At 37.9% G+C, this 14,449-nt stretch overlaps 1 protein-coding gene across 4 annotated transcripts in view; it reads left to right on the forward strand.

Annotated features, from left to right (window-relative positions):
- GDAP2 (ganglioside induced differentiation associated protein 2) overlaps positions 1 to 14,449 on the forward strand; it is a 70,634-nt gene that overhangs the window by 12,803 nt on the left and 43,382 nt on the right. The window lies entirely within an intron of this gene.

A 14,449-nucleotide genomic window follows, 5' to 3' on the forward strand; every position in this document is an offset into this window, starting at 1 on the left:
TGATAATGCATCATTTCTACTGAAAACACTAACAGTATCAGATGCATCATTGCACAACATCACAAGTGAAGGTTTGTAATCAGCTTAAAATAAACTGTTATATTTATAAGATGTTTAATGTAAACCTCATGGTAACCACAAAGAATAAAACCTATGATAGATACAAAAAAAAGAGAAAGGAGTTAAAGCATACCAGTTTAAAAAAAAAAATAAAGTAAGACAGCAAGAGAGGAACAAAGGATAGGAGACTTAAAAAAATACTCAGAAAACAATTAACAAAATGACAGTAATTACCTATTAATAATTATTTTAAATGCTAAAGGACTAAATTCTCCAACCAAAAGACACAGAGGGGATGAAGGATAAAAAAAGAAAAAGAATCCAACAATATGCTGCCTACAAGAGACTCACTTTAGCTTTAATGACACATACAGGCTGGAAGTGAATGGATAAAAAAAGATATTCCATGCAAATGGAAACCAAAAGGGAGTAAGAGTGGCTATACTTACATCAGATAAAATAGACTTTCAGTCAGAATTGGTCACAAGAGACAGAGATCACTATATGGTCCAGGGGTCAATTCATCAAGAGAATATAACAATTGTAAATATATGTGCACCCAACATTGAAGCACCTAAGTATTTAAGGCAAATATTAATAGAACTGAATGGAGAAATAGATGGAAATACAGTAATAATTAGGGACCTCAATACCCCACTATAAATATTGGATAGATCATCCAGACAGAAAATTAGTAAGGAAACAGAAGGCCTGAATAACACTATGGTCCAAATGAACCTAAGACATATACAGAATATTCCATCCAACAGCGCCAGAATATACATTCTTCTCAAGCATACATGGGACATTCTCCATGAAAAATCATATTGGGCCAGAAAGCAAATCTTATCAAATTTAAGAAGACTGAGGTCATGTCCGGAATCTTTTCTAACCACAGTTGTGTGAAACTAGAAATCAATAACAAAAAGAAAAAGAAAAAAATCACAAATATGTGGAAATTTAACAGTATGCTCCTGAAAAACCATTGGATCAAAGAAGAAATCAGAAGGGAAATCAGAAATTATCTTGAGACAATGAAAAGGAAAATACAACATGCGAAACTTATGGGATGTAAAAAAAAAAAGTTCTAAGAGAAATTTATATCACTAAATGCCTACATTAGAAGAAAAGAACAGCTCAAACAACCTAATTTTAAACCTCAAGGAGTTAGAAAAAAAAGGTCAATCTAAGCCTATAGTTAGCAGAGGGAAGGAAATAGTAAATATTAGAGCAGAAATAAAAGAAATAGAAACTAGAAAGACAATAGGAAAAAAGCAACAAAAAGAGTTGGCTTTTAAAGAAGAGAGACAAATGTTTAGCTCAACTAACCATGGGGAAATAAAGGACTCAGAATTCTAAATGAAAGTGGAGATATTACAGCTAACACCATAGAAAGACAAAAGATTATAAGAGACTACTATGAACAATTATTTGCCAACATATTGGATAACCTAGAAGAAACAGATAACTTCCTAGCAAACATGCAACCTAACAAGACTGAACCATGATGGAACAGAAAATCTGAACAGACGAAAGGAGTAAGGAGACTTGAATCAACAATCAAAAACTTTCCAACAAAAATAAGCCCACAACCTGATGGCTTCCCCGGTGAATTCTACCATACATATACACATAGAGAAGAATTAATACCAATTCTTCTCAATTTCTTCTGTGAAAAAGTCGAAGAGGAGTGAACGCTTCCAAATTCATTTTACAGGGACAGCACTACCCCGATACCAAAGCCAGATAAGGATGCTACAAGAAGAGAGATTCAAGATGGCAGAGGAGTAAGTAGACATGGAGTTCATCTCTCTCTACGGATGCGTCAGGAATACATCTGTAGATGCAACAGTTCTCACAGAACACTGGCTGAAAACTAGCAGAAGACCTTGGACACTGGAAAGGACTATAAAGATCCCTGCATAACTGTGTAGGACGGAAAAAAGAAGGGAGAAGGAGAAGGAGAGGAAGTAGGACAGGACCTGCACTCTGGGTCGGGAGAGCTGAAGCAGAGGAGAGATGTGCGAATTTGGGGAAACCCCCTCTCCGACGGGGAAATCGATTGGGACAGAAGGGCAGCATTTGAGGCTGTCAGAAGAAGGTGAAGCGGCCAATCTGTGGCAGACGGGACAGAGTGAGAAGTACACAGATGGTCCATACCTCAGCCCTATGTGCCCCGGACTGGGACGTGTATTCACAGGTGTGCAAGGGGGCTGGGAGCTGGTGCATGGGGATTGGAGAACAGGCCCAGAGTGAGAACTGCTGTGGGCTGTGGGGAGACGGACTGAGGGGACAGGAGGGAGGAAATCTGCAGCAGGGAATGCCTGTGGAGGAAGACTGGACTGCCATGGAAGCAGGGCGCTATTGCTGAGTCACAAGAGGGGTGAGGAGCCACCATTGTAACCTCTCTCTCCCTACATGCCAGTGCCTGCTGACGACAATAAAAGAAGCCCACTCACGGCTGGCTCTGTGCGCTGGCTGCCGAGCAATAAACAAAGCCCCCTGAGAGCTGGCCCTCACGTGCTGGCTGCAGGGCAAAAAAACCGTCTCAGGGCTGGCCCTTGCACACCTGCTGCCGGGTGCCAGAAAAACCCTGGCAAGGGCTGGCCCTCATGTGCCTTATGCTGGGCGCCAGAAAAGGCCCTCACTACGACCACATCTCTTGTGCCTGTGGCTGGCAGCTTCGCTGTGCATTTGGGGCTGTAAGGGCTCCCATGATCCAAGCAGTCATACCACCTCTGCACCTGGTCTTCACGGGGGCAGACCCTAGAGCTCCAAGGCAGCCTCAGGACCAGACTCCTGTGGGTGGACCACGCGCAGAGGTGGGAATGAAACCAGAGCTGAACCCCCGGGACGGGGTGACTAAGGAAGATCAAAAATCTTTCCATCAGCTGTACAAGCTGCAGACTAAATCCCTGCAATCAGCTAGGTAGATCCTGCATCTAAGGAATATCTGAGTAGACAATGAGTGTTCCCACAAATGAAAATGGTCTAGCTCTGGCAGCTGTGGACGTTGGGGGCAGCACATGCAGGAATTGGGCCAGATCAGAGTCTGAGTGGTGCCCACAGGGCCCACAGAAGGTCTAGAGACCAGCCCAGAGGCAGAGGAGAGCCTCTTGGGGAGGCGGAGGTGGGCTCTAGCTCACGGCATATGCAAGGACACTTACAGCAGAGATGCCAGGGACACATAATTATTGCTATTAATTTCATTATGTTTTGATTCATTCTGTTCTTGGTTCTAGCTTTTTTTTTTGTTTTTTTTTGGTTTTATGGTTTTTTTTGTTTTTTTTGTTTTTTACTCTTTTGGGATCTCCATGTTTTATAACATATTTTTACTTTCTTTTTTTTTTATACATTTCTGTTTTTACTTTTCTGTGTTCTTTTCCCTAATTTTTTTCCTTTTTCTTTTTCTTTAATAAATTTTCCTTTTTTTAATGTATATATTTCTGTTTCTACTTTGCTTTTCTGTTTGTGTTTTTTCCCTTTTTATTTTATTTTATTGTTATTTTTTTAATCATTTTTATAAGTTCTGTTTCCTTGCTTTATTCTTTAGTGGTCACACTGCTTTGGTTTTGTTTTTAGGTTATGTGTTTTTGTTAGTTTTAATCCTAATTGTTTGATTTCACTTTTGAGTTCTTCTGTTTGTCTGGTTGTTCTGTTTTTGTTTCTTTTATGTGTGTTTGTGTTCCTTGTTTCTCTTTTTGTTTGATTTTGTTTTTACCATTTCTCCAGGGTTTTGTTTGTCTTTTTTTTTCTAAAATATACTTTCTATTTTTTTTATATTTGTTTCTACATTGCTTTTCTGTTGTTCTGTCATCTTTCCCCTTTCTCTTTTTCTATATCATTTTTGTCAGTTTGTTCTGTTTCTTTGCTTCATTCTTCAGTTGGCACTCTGCTTTGGTTTTGTTTCTTGGTTTTTGTCACCTTTCTTCTTAATTGTTTGATTTCATTCTTGGGTTCTTTTGTTTGTCTGGTTGTTCTCTTGCTATTTGATTTATTTGGTTCTATTTTTCTTTCTTTTGTGTGTGTGTGTGTGCTTCCTTGTTTCTGTTTCTGATTGTTTGATTTTAATTTATAACATTTGTCTGGGGTTTTGTTAGTTTTTTTTTTTTTAATCCCCTTTATTGCCGGGATGAGCGACTTGTGGGGTCTTGGTCCCTCGACCAGAAGTTGGGCCAGAGGCTCTGGAGTGGGAGCACTGAGTCCAGGGTGCTGGAACACTACAGAATTCCCGGCTCCAAGGAAGATTAATCACTGAGAGATGTCACAGAAGCCTCCATCTGAATCCAAGACCCATCTCCACCCAACTGCCAGCAGCTCCCAGCTGCTCACAGCAAACAACAAACAAGACAGGAACACAAACCCACCCATCAGCACACAGACTACCTAAACTCATACTAAGCTCACAGACACCCCAAAACACACCACCTGACCTGGCCTTGCTCATCAGTGGAAAAAAGACTCAGCTCCACCCACCAGAGCGCAGGCATCAGTCCCTCCTATCAGGAAGCCTACACAAGACACTGGACCAACCTTAACCACTGGGGGCAGAGAACAGAAGCAAAAGGAACTATGATCCTGCAGCCTAGGGAAAGGAGATCTCAAACACTGTAAATTAGGTAAAATGAGAACACAGAGAAATACCTTACAGGTAAAGAAGCAAGGTAAAAGCCCACGAGACCAAATAAATAAAGAGGAAATAGGCAAACTACCTGAAAAAGAATTCAGAGTAGTGATAGTAAAGATGATCCACAATCTAGAAAATAGAATAGAGAAAATACAAGAAACGTTTAACAAGGACCTAGAAGAACTAAAGAGCAAACAAACAGTAATGAACAACACAATAACTGAAATTAAAAATACTCTAGAAGGAATCAATAGCAAAATAAATGAGACAGAAGAACAGATAAGTGAGCTGGAAGATAGAATGGTGGAGATAACTGCCACAGAGCAGATTAAGAAAAAAAAATGAAAATGGAGGACAGTCTCAGAGACATCTGGGACAACATTAAGCACACCAACATTCGAATTATAGGTGTCCCAGTAGAAAAAGAAAAAAAAAAAGAGTCTGAGAAAATATTTGAAGAGATTAGAGTTGCAAACTTCCCCAACATAGGAAAAGAAGTAGTCAAGTCCAGGAAGAACAGAGAGTCCCATACAGGATAAACCCAAGGAGAAACATGTCAAGACACGTATTAATCAAACTAACAAAGAGTAAACCCAAAGAAAAAATATTAAAAGCATCAAGGGAAAAGCAGCAAATAACATACACGGGAATCCCCATAAGGTTAACAGCTGATCTTTCAGCAGAAACTCTACAGACCAGAAGGGAGTGGCAAGATATATTTATAGTAATGAAAGGGAAAAACCTGCAACCAAGATTACCCAGCAAGGATCTCATTCAGATTGAACAGATAAGTTAAAACCTTTACAGACAAGGAAAAGTTAAAAGAATTCAGCATCACCAAACCAGCTTTGCAACAAATGCTAAAGGAACTTCTCTAGGCAGGAAATACAAGAGAAGGAAAAGTCTTAACACAAACAAACCCAAAACAATTAAGAAAATGGAAATAGGAACATACATATTGATAATTACCTTAAATGTAAATGGATTAAATGCCCCAAACAAAAGACACAGACTGGCTGAATGGATACAAAAACAAGATCCATATATATGCTGTCTACAAGAGACCCACTTCACACCTAGGGACACATAAAGACTGAAATTGAAGTTATGGAAAAAGATATTCCGTGCAAATGGAAGTCAAACGAGAGCTGGAATAATAATATATTAGAAAAAATAGACTTTAAAATAAAGACTACTACAAGAGACCAGGAAGGACAATGATCAAGGGATCAATCCAAGAAGATATAACAATTGTAAATATCTATGCACCCAGCATAGGAGCACCTCAATCCATAAGGCAAATGCTAACAGCCATAAAAGGGGAAATCAACAGTAACACAATAATAGTAGGTGACTTTAACACCCCACTTACACCCATGGACTCATCATCCAAACAGAAAATAAATAAGGAAATGCAAACTCTAAATGACACATTAGACCAGATGGACTTAATTTGATATTTATAGGACATTGCATCCAAAACCAATATAATATGCTTTCTTCTCAAGTAGACACAGAACATTCTCCAGGATAGATCACATCTTTGGTCACAAATCAAGCCTTGGTAAATTTAAGAATATTGAAATATCAAGCATCTTTTCCAACCACAATGCTGTGAGACTTGATATCAATTACAGGAAAAAAAACTGTAAAAAATACACATGGAGGCTAGACAATAAGCTACTAGACAACCAAGAGATCACTGAAGAAGTCAAAGAGGAAACTAAAAAATACCTAGAAACAAATGACAATGAAAACACGGCGACTCAAAACCTATGGGATGCAGCAAAAGCAGTTCTAAGGGAAGTTTACAGCAATACAATCCTACCTCAAAAAACAAGAAAAATCTCAAATAACTTAACCTAAAGCAGTTAGAGAAAGAAGAACAAAACCCAAATTTAGCAGAAGGAGAGAAATCATACAGATCAGATCAGATCAGAAATAAGTGAAAAAGAAATGAAGGAAACAGTAGCAAAGATCAATGAAACTAAAAGCTGGTTCTTTGAGAAGGTAAACAAAATTGATAAACCATTAGCCAGACTCGTCAGGAGAAAAAAGGGAGAAGACTCAAATCAACAGAATTAGAAATGAAAAAGGAGAAGTAATAGTGACACTGCAGAAATGCAAAGGATCATGAGAGACTACTACAATCAACTATATGCCAATAAAATGGGCAACCTGGAGGAAATGGACAAATTCTTAGAAAAGTATAACCTTCCAAGACTGATCCAGGAAGAAATAGAAACCATGAACAGACCAATCACAAGCACTAAAATTGAAACTGTGATTTAAAATCTTCCAATAAACAAAAGTCCAGGACCAGATGGTTTCACAGGTGAATTCTATCAAACATTTTGAGGAGAGCTAACATCTGTCCTTCTCAAACTCTTCCAAAATATAACAGGGGGAGGAACACTCCCAAACTCATTCTATGAGGCTACCATCACCCTGATACCAAAACCAGACAAAGTTGTCACAAAAAAAATTCCAGGCCAATATCATTGATGAACATAGATGCAAAAATCTTCAACAAAATAATAGCAAACAGAATCCCGCAGCGCATTAAAAGGATCATACACCATGATCAAGTGGGGTTTATCCCATGAATGGAAGGATTCTTCAGTATATGCAAATCAATCAATGTGATACACTATATTAACAAACTGAAGGATAAAAACCATAGGATAATCTCATTAGATGCAGAAAAAGCTTTTGACAAAATTCAACACCCATTTATGATAAAACTCTCCAGAAAGTAGGCATAGAGGGAACCTACCTCAACATAATAAAGGCCATATATGACAAACCCACAGCCAACATCATTCTCAATGGTGAAAAACTTAAAGCATTTCCTCTAGATCAGGAACAAGACAAGGTTGCCCACTCTCACCGCTATTATTCAACATAGTTTTGGAAGTTTTAGAGCAATCAGAGAAGAAAAAGAAATAAAAGGAATCCAAATTGGAAAAGAAGAAGTAAAACTGTCACTCTTTCCAGCTGACATGATACTATACATAGAAAATTCTAAAGATGCTACCAGGTAACTACTAGAGCTAATCAATGAATCTGGTAAAGTAGCAGGATACAAAATTAATGCACAGAAATCTCTTGCATTCCGAAGACTATAGAGACTGAGGTTCATGATATTAGAAATGAGAAGGAGGAAGACAATATATTAATGGTGTAAAGCAATATGCTTATCCTAAGGATGGCAGTCGGCTGTTTGCCATTTAACTGAATACAAGGTAGGAAAATTGGGGCCTACGATACAGAATGGTGAGTAGAGGACAAGTAAGTTGTTCCCATGATATTTGCACACACTAGACTCTTGCTGCATTAGTTGAATGAAAACATACATGAATTAATGAGCAAATGTGGAATAATTTCCTAGTATTTATGTTTCTTGAACATTGGGTTATTACTGAGAGGGGTTGAAAAATTCTTTTATCTGGTGAAATGAAAAGAACAGAGATGTAATTAAAGAGGGGCCTTAAACTGTCAAAAAATAAACATTCTTTCTCCACACACACAAAAAAAGAAATCTCTTGCATTCCTATACACTAACAACAAAAAAATCAGAAAGAGAAATCAAAGAAACACTCCCATTTACTATTGCAGCAAAAAGAATAAAATACCTAGGAATAAACCTACCTAAGGAGGCAGAAGATGTGTATGCAGAAAACTATAAGACACTGATGAAAGAAATCAAAGACAATACAAACAGGTGGAAAGGTATACTATGTTCTTGGACTGGAAGAATCAACATTGTGGAAATGACTATACTACCCAAAGCAACCTACAGATTCAATGCAATCCCTATAAAATTACCAATGGCATTTTTCACAGAACTAGAACAAAAAGTTTTACAATTTGTATAGAAACACGAAAGACCCCGAATAGGCAAAGCAATCTTGAGGAAGAAAAATGGAGCTGGAGGAATCAGGCTCCCTGTTTTCAGACTATACTACAAAGGTACTCTAATCAAGACAGTAGGGTACTGGTACAAAAACAAATATAGATCAATGGAACAGGGTGGAAAGCCCAAAGAGAAACCCACGCACATCTGGCCACCTTATCGTTGACAAAGGAGGCAAGAATATACAATGGAGAAAAGACAGCCTCTTCAATAAGTAGAGCTGAGAAAACTGGACAGCTACATGTAAAAGAATGAAATTAGAACACTTCTAACACCATACACAAAAATAAACTCAAAGTGGATTGAAGACCTAAGTGTAAGGCCAGGCACTGTAAAACTCTTAGAGGATAACATAGGCACAACACCCTTTGATATAAATCACAGCAAGGTTTTTTTTTGACCTCCCCCAGAGTAATGGAAATAAAATAACAAATAAATGGGACCTAAGGAAACTTAAAAGCTTTAGCACAGCAAAGGAAACCATAAACAAGACAAAAAGACAGGCCTCAGAATGGAATCAACTGACAAAAGGTTAATCTCCAAAATATAGAAGCGGCTCATGCAGCTCAATATCTAAAAAACAAAAAACCCAGTCCAAAAATGGGCAGAAGACCTAAATGGACATTTCTCCAAAGAAGACATACAGATTACCAACAAACACATGAAAAGATGCTCAGCATCACTAATCATTAGAGAAATGCAAATCAAAACCACAATGAGGTATCACCTCACACCCGTCACAATGGCCATCATCAAAAAATCTACAAACAATAAATGCTGCAGAAGGTATGGAGAAAGGAAACCCTCTTGCACTGTTGACGGGAATGTAAATTGATACAGCCACTATGGAGAACAGTATGGAGTATCGTTTTCCTTAAAAAACTAAAATAAGTACTACCATATGACCCAGCAATCCCACTACTGGGCATATACCCTGAGAAAACCATAATTCAAAAAGAGACATGTATCCCAATGTTCACTGCAGCTCTGTTTACAATAGCTAGGATATTGAAGCAACCTTTGTGTCCATCGACAGATGAATGGATAAAGAAGATGTGTCACATGTATACAATGGAATATTACTCAGCCATAAAAAGGAATGAACTGAATTATTTGTAGTGAGGTGGATGGACCTAGAGTCTGTCATACAGAGTGAAGTAACTCAGAAAAAGAAAAACAAATAGTGTATGCTAACGCACATATATGGAATCTAAAAAACGGTACTGATGAACCTAGTGGCAGGACAGGAATAAAGGACCAGACGTAGAGAATGGACTTGAGGACACGGCGGGGAAGGGGAAACTGGGATGAAGTGAGAGAGCTGCATTGACATATATACACTACCAAATGTAAAATGGATGGCTATTGGGAAGCAGCTGCATAGCACAGGGAGATCAGTTCGATGCTTTGTGATGACCTAGAGGAGTGGGATAGGGAGGGTGGGAGGGAGGCTGAGGAGGGAGGGGATATGGGGATATATGTATACTTATAGCTGATTCACTTTGTTGTGCAACAGAAACTAACACAACATTGTAGAGCAACTATACTCCAATAAAGATATTAAAAAAATAAAAATTAATTCTAAAATAACGTTCCTATTAAAGGAATCATTAGTAGTTATAATTTTACAGAGGATTTTTATTGGTTCATTAAATACAAAAAAATTGATGTATGATTGCATAATAAAGTTTTTCTAATTCTAAGAGAAAAAAGGACACTGCAAGAAAAGAAAGCTACAGGCCTATATCTCTGATGAATATAGATGCAAAAATTCTCAACAAAATAGTAGCAAACAATACAGCAGCACTTTAAAAGAATCACACACTGTGATCAAGTGGGATTTATCCTTGGGATGAAAGGATGGTTCAACGTACACAAATCAATAAATGTGATACACCACATTAATGGAATGAAGAGTGAAAATTATATAATCCTCTCAATAGATGAAGAAAAAACGTTTGACAAAATTCATCACATTTTTCTTGATAAAAATTCTAAACATGTTCAATGTAGAGGGAACATACTTCAACATATCCAGAGCAATTAGGCAAGAAAATGAAACAAAAGGCATCCAAATCAGAAAAGAAGTAAAATTATTACTGTTTGAAGGTAACATGATCTTATTTAGAGAAAATTGTAAAGACTCCACCAAAAAACTGTTAGAAGGGGCTTCCCTGGTGGCGCAGTAGTTGAGAGTCCGCCTGCCGATGCATGGGACATGGGTTCATGCCCCGGTCCGGGAGGATCCCACATACCGCGGAGTGGCTAGGCCCGTGAGCCATGGCCGCTGAGCCTGCGCATCCGGAGCCTGTGCTCCACAATGGGAGAGCCACAGCAGTGAGAGGCCCGCGTACTGCAAAAAAAAAAAAAACAAAAAAACAACTGTTAGAACGAGTAAATCCAGTAAAGTTGCAGGATACAAAATCAACATGCAAAAATCAGTTGCATTTCTATACAGTAACAATGAACCACCTGAAAATGAAATTCTGAAAACAATCCCATTTTACAGTAGCATCAAAAAGAATAACATTCTTACTAATAAATTTAGTGAATAGGTAAGAGATCGGTACACTGAGAACTATAAAACATTGATGAAAGAAATTGAAGAAGACATAAGACATAAATGGAAAGATAGCCTGTGTTCATTGATTGAAAGAATTAATATTGTTAAAATATCTGTACTACTCAAAACCATCTATAGATTCAGTGCAATCCCTATCAAAACTCCAATGGTATTTTTCACAGAAATAGATAAAAGAATCCTAAAATTTGTATGGGACTACAGAAGACCCCAAATAGGCAAAACAATCTTGAGAAAGAGGAGCAAAGCCAGAAGCAACACACTTCCTGATTTCCAACTATACTACAAGGCTATAATAATCAGAACAGTAACAAATGGGACTACATCAAACTAAAAAGCTTCTGTACAGCACAAGAAGAGGCATTTTCCCAAATAAGACGCAGATGGCCAATAGGTGCATACAAAGGTGCTCAATAAAAACCACAGTGAAGGGCTTCCCTGGCAGCACAGTGAGTGGTTGAGAGTCCGCCTGCTGATGCAGGGGACACAGGTTCGTGCCCCAGTCCGGGAAGATCCCACATGCCGCAGAGCGGCTGGGCCCATGAGCCATGGCTGCTGAGCCTGCACGTCCGGAGCCTGTGCTCTGCAACGGGAGAGGCCACAACAGTGAGAGGCCCACGTACCACAAAAAAAAAAAAAACCACAGTGAAGTATCACCACACACCTGTTAGAATGGCTGTTATTTTAAAAATGAGATAACATGCTGTTAAGGATGTGGAGAAAAGGGAATTGTTGTGCACTCATGGTAAGTATGTGAATTGGGATAGCTGTTATGGAAAACAGTATGGAGGTTCCTCAAAAGAATTTAAATGGAATTACTGTATTGTCCAGAAATTCCACTTCTGGGTGTAAATCCAGAGAAAATGAAATCATTATCTCAAAGAGGTATCTGCACCCCAATGTTCATTGCAGCATTATTTATGATAGCCAAGACATGGAAACAACCTAAGTGTCCATTGATGGATGAGTGAATAAAGAAAATGTAGTGGTGGTGGTGTGTGTATGTATAAACTGTGTGTGTGTACATATTATATAATATATAGTATACACAGCGGAATATTTTTCAGCCATAAAAAAGGAAATCCTGCCATTTGCAACAATATGCATGACTTTGATGGTGTTATGCCAAGTGAAATAAAGTGAAAGGCATATTGAATGATCCCATTTATATATGGAATCTGAAAAAAGCTGAAGTCATAGAAACAGAGAATAGAATTGTGGTTGACGGGTGGGGGAAATGAGATGTTGGTCAAAGGAACAAACTTCAGGCTATAATATAAATACTAAAGTTGTACAGCTTGGTGATTATAATTAATAACACTATTACATACTTGAAGGTTGTTAAGAGAGTAGATCTGAAGTGTTCTCTCTATAAAGAAAAGTAGTTATTTGAGGTGATAGATGCGTTAACTGACCTTATTGTGGTAATCATTTCACAATACATACATATATCAAATGACCATGTTGTACACCTTAAACATGGTCGTTTGATATATGTATATATTGTGAAATGGTTACCACAATAATTACACAATGTTATATGTCAATTATGCCTCAGTAAAGCTGAGGGGAAAAGTACAGCATCAAAGTCAAGAGAGGCTGTTATTTATTCTGTCCTGTTAGGACCCCATGCTGCATAGTTTTCATGTTATTTTTGTTATTACTTTTTAAGAGTGATAAACTGGGATATACCTAAAAGAAAATGATTAGCATAGTAGACATTGTGGAAACCATATTATTTGAAGGAATAGTTTAAAGAGCTAGGATTAGTATAGAGAAAAGAAGATTTGAGGGAAATATGACTTGTTTGAGTGAATTAGGCCAAGATGTTTTTCAAGATATCCCACCTTCTGGATATATCTGATTCACCTGAGGTACCATTTAGTTTATTGCTTTATCCCTTGTATTTCCTCTAAACTGGAAGTTATATCTAATGGAATCAAGTTTGGCTAAAATATTTCATAGGTGATGTTGTATTGTGTACTTAATATTGTCTCATATTAGAAGATACATGAAACCTGATTGACCTGTTAGTGGACCATTATTAAGAGGCTCTCCAGATTAGAGTGATGACGGTTTGATCCTTCCATTTGTACAGTTATATTTTATCCTTTGTGGCTGAAAGGTAATCAATAAGATGGTGTTTAGGCTCTATGAGTATCTAGTCCCTCATTGTACATTCACATAATGGTTTTAGCAACAATTTATAGTCCTAAATTATAGTTTGGGTGGAAATAAAATTCTACGTTAGAAATTATTTTCCAGATTTTTGAAGGCATTGCTCCATTTCATTATTGCTCTTGAAAAAATCTCATATTATTATTCCTGATTCTTCATATGTTACTGGTTTCTTTTCTGGAAACTTTATGATCTCATCTTTATTTCTGATGTTTTTTTAATTGAAATTTAAGTGATTTAAGTAATTTAAGTGATGTGGCTTGGTCTGGTTTGGTTATTCCATGGGCTCTTTGAGTCTAGAAACTCATATCTTTCCATTATGGGAAATTTCTTGTTTTATTTTTTTAATAATTTCCTTCCCTCTGTATTCTCTGTTCTGTCTTTGAAGAAACTTTATTGGATGCTCTACCTCCCATTTCATCCTCCGAGTTTTATATCTGTTACCTCTTATTTTCTATCTGTTTATTTTCTGGAAGATTTCCTCAACTTTAGCTTTAACCCATCTGTTGAACTTTTTATTTCTGCTGTCATATTTTTCACTTGGCTCTAACAAAGGCTTTTTCCTCTTCTCTGAATATTCTGTTTTTCATAACATTCTGGTTATGTTTCAGACATACTAATGTCTCTTCTCACCTCTCTGAGAGTATTAATTATAGTGTTGGGAGTTTTTTGGCTTGTTTTCTAAGTTTCCTTCCCTAAATTGCGTATTTTTTTGCTAGCATTTGTGCCCCCCCCCCCCGCACACCCTGTTTCTGAGAGGCTTTCCTCGCTTCCTGGTGATCCTCGAGTGTTAGCATGTTCAAGAGAGGAATTGAGAAGGTGCTGGGAAGCTTTGTGCGCATGCAGATGATGTTTCACTGGGAGAACATCCCTCATCCCTCAGTTATCAGAACCTGTAGGTCCTTTGGTTTGAGCCTCTTAGTCTCCTGGAAGGGAATCTTCCAGGGGTAGAATCATGGATGTCTGTTTTGGAAGCCAGTTAGGAGCAGAGATCTAGAGCCATTACTGTTGAGTATAACAGTTTAATCAAATCCCCTCTTTTCAGCTGTGCCTGGGGTTCTTAGAGTCCAGAAGCTCTAGTGCAGCA

Source organism: Delphinapterus leucas, chromosome 1 (genome assembly GCF_059928025.1).
Source record: "Delphinapterus leucas isolate spDelLeu-1000000601 "Yukka" chromosome 1, BTC_Dleu_Yukka2, whole genome shotgun sequence".
Taxonomy (NCBI): Eukaryota; Metazoa; Chordata; class Mammalia; order Artiodactyla; family Monodontidae; genus Delphinapterus; species Delphinapterus leucas.